Source organism: Pyxicephalus adspersus, chromosome 5 (genome assembly GCF_032062135.1).
Source record: "Pyxicephalus adspersus chromosome 5, UCB_Pads_2.0, whole genome shotgun sequence".
NCBI classification, from domain to species: domain Eukaryota; kingdom Metazoa; phylum Chordata; class Amphibia; order Anura; family Pyxicephalidae; genus Pyxicephalus; species Pyxicephalus adspersus.
The window spans coordinates 5467065-5470197 of NC_092862.1; the positions used below are offsets into that span (position 1 = coordinate 5467065).

Consider the following 3133-nt stretch of genomic DNA (forward strand, 5'->3'; position numbering starts at 1 on the left):
CGCAGTGACAGGTCAGAGAGTGCCAGCTCTGCAGGTGAGCGCAGTGACAGGTTAGAGAGTGCCAGCTTCACAGGTGAGTGCAGGGACAGGTCAGAGAGAGCTGTGCAGGAGAAAGCAGTGATAGGTCGTAATGTGCCGACTCTGCATATGAAAGCAATGACAGGTCAAAGAGTGTCAGCTCTGCTAGTGACAGCAGTAACAAGGCAGGGAGTGCCATGTCTAAAAGAAAGGTAGTGATGGGCTTTAAAGTGCCAGATCTGCAGGCGAGAGCAGTAATGAGTGGCAGAGTGTCAGCTTCACAGGTGAAAGTGCTGATTGGCTAGTGAGTGCCAGTTGTGCAAGTGAGAACAGTGACAGGAAAGAGAGTGCCTGCTCTGCTGGCTATATTAGTGACAAGACAGAAAGTGCCAGCACTGCCAACTGTAGTGATATGCCAAAGAGTGCCATCTTTGCAATTGAGAACAGTAAAGGTTTAGTGGGCTTTAAAGTGTCAGCTCGGCAGGAGGCAGCAATTATGAGCAAGATATAGTGTGGCACCTATGTAAGGAGAAAGCAGTGATAGGTCAGAGACTGCTAGCTTTGCAATGGAGAGTAGTGACAGGTCAATAAGTGCCATTTCTGTAGAAGAGATGGACAAGTATAGAGTGCTGGCTCTGTAAGAGAAAGCAGTAACAGGTCAGAGAGTGCCAGTTCTGTAAGAGAAAGCAGTGACAGGTTAGAGAGTGCCAGTTCTATAAGAGAAAGCAGTGACAGGTTAGAGAGTGCCAGTTCTATAAGAGAAAGCAGTGACGCAGTGACAGGTTAGAGAGTGCCAGTTCTATAAGAGAAAGCAGTGACAGGTTAGAGAGTGCCAGTTCTATAAGAGAAAGCAGTGACAGGTTAGAGCAGAGGTAGGCAAACTCCGGACTTTAGGCCGGATACGGCCTAGCCAGTATTCCAATCTGGCCTAACGCCCCCCTAGTTATTTATTGTTGGATCCGGCCTAGGTAAATTGTTGTGTTATGGCGAGTTTCTGCGATATCATCGAGTTCCCGCACAGTAACCCCAATTACTACGCCTAAAGAGCAGAAGCAACGCCCAGCTACCAGTCTCCAGAAAGGTTGACCCGGAACGTTGTGTCTTTAACCCCGAATGGACTGACAATTATTCTTCCTCCAATGCGGCAACAAAGCCCTGTGTCTAGCGTGCAACAACACCAACAGCACTTTCTAGCGGTCAAATGTCAAGGGGCATGCGAAGCACACGTACAGAGACTACATTGCGGATGAGCGGAAGACTGAGGCTGCACGCTTGCAGTCATGGTTGGAAAAAACCTTTCCTTGGACACCATGTTTCTTCTGGGCTAGTGTGCCTTCTTGACCTCCTAAAATGGCCTAGTAGTCCAAAAAGTTTGCGGACCCCTGGGTTAGAGAGTGCCAGTTCTGTACGAGAAAGCGGTGACAGGTCAGAGAGTGCCAGTTCTGTAGAGGAGAAAAGTGATGGCCAAGTTTTAGAGTGCCAGCTTTGTAACAGAGACTATTGAGAGGTCAAAGTGCCAGCTTTGCGGGGTGGAGGGGGGGAGTCAGTGGTGTACAAGCTTTAAAGTACCAGCTCTGTAACAGAGAGTAATGAGGCCAGTTCTGCAGGGGAGAGCCGGTACTGGTCATATAGTGCAATAGAAGTCTTTCCATCACATCACTGAGGACTGCAAGGCATATTTCCAATTAACTGGTTTAATTACAGATGGCATGGACCAACCCTCTGGGAAAAAGCAAATCTATAAGTGAAATTATAACATAAGATTTATAATAGAATGTAACTGGATAAAGTTTAGTTAAAGTACCTTTTATATCAAACAATAGTCCAGATTTGGAAGGGCCATTATGCCCATGTCTTATCAGCAGCAGGAAGGCTAAACTAGAGCTAGGTAGAGACTCCTTGCTCCTTGCTTGCTAGGTAGAGCGATATATAGACACGGGAGGGTTTTACTGACCTCTATGCTGCATTTCAATCCCCTACCCCTGGAGATTGTAGCAGGGTCTCTTTAAATCAGAACATTAGAGAGATAAAAAAGAACACAAACATAATTAAGCTCTGTAATTGTCCATACATCTTTGAAAATTTTTTGGACTTGCTAGCAGGGTATATACCTAAATATTACCTAGTGTTGCCCATTGCATCTACTTTACAGCAGGGCTGGAATATTAGAGGAAGAAGCAGTACAGGTAGCCCCCGAGTTAGGGACATCCAACATACAGATGACTGCTCGCTGGTGTGCAGGACAGAGGCTTGAGGGGGGAGGGGGAGGCGGGGGTTTGGATGACTTCCAGAAGAAATCTTTTGCTAAACACAGCTGAGGTTGTGGGTGATCTTAGAATGGAGCTGATTTGTAACATCTTGTAACTCTTTTCTTTGCATTTCTTTTCTTTTTGCACAGCTTGTTCCAAAAGTTAATAAATGTCTAGGCTCCATTAAGGATTTTTTATTTTTGCTTTGTTTGTGATTACCTCACAGTGAGGATTTTATACAATAACTGACACCATACTGCCTGATAATATGTTAAGACAAATATCTGTCCTAATTACATTTATTAAAATAATGTGCCTGTTCTGACTTACATACAAATTCAACTTAAGAACAAACTTACAGTCCCTATCTCGTATGTAACTCGGGGACTATCTGTACAAGTGGTTTATGGGCTGGGAACGTGAAAGAATGACAAATATTATGATCACGGTGTTGCTTTTTTTCATTGTTCAGTCAAAGTTTGGGTTGGGTATTGGATAGCCTGGGCTCAGAGCAAATTGGATGACCAATGCTGGCTTTCAGGCTAAGGACATCTAGCTCCAGAAAAGGGTACTGCAGGAAACTCTCCAGAATAAAGGTGAATATTCCAGCAAATTCTGGGTTTGGTCCTTTATGTTTTACACTTTATTTTTGGTTTTAGCTCTGCTTAAAAATAATAACAATATAAACATTTCATGTTTTGTGTTTTTCGAACGGGAAGGAAAAACAGATGAAAGTCTATTACAGTAATGATATTTTTCTTATAGTTAAATCAGATGTTTGGGGGAGCCAGCTTGCTGTTCCTGTTCTTCAGTGAAGCTGTGGATCACGTCATAAACATATTGTGAAATGAAATACCACTGAAGCA

General features: G+C 44.0%; 1 long non-coding RNA gene across 1 annotated transcript in view; it reads left to right on the forward strand.

The window, feature by feature from the left end:
- Positions 1–2212, forward strand: part of LOC140331941 (uncharacterized) — a 3506-nt gene extending 1294 nt beyond the window's left edge. The window contains exons 2-3 of the long non-coding RNA XR_011920988.1: positions 12–714; positions 801–2212. This is a non-coding gene — a long non-coding RNA (uncharacterized lncRNA). The remainder of the gene's footprint in view (positions 1–11; positions 715–800) is intronic.
- The last annotated feature ends 921 nt before the right edge of the window (positions 2213–3133 follow it).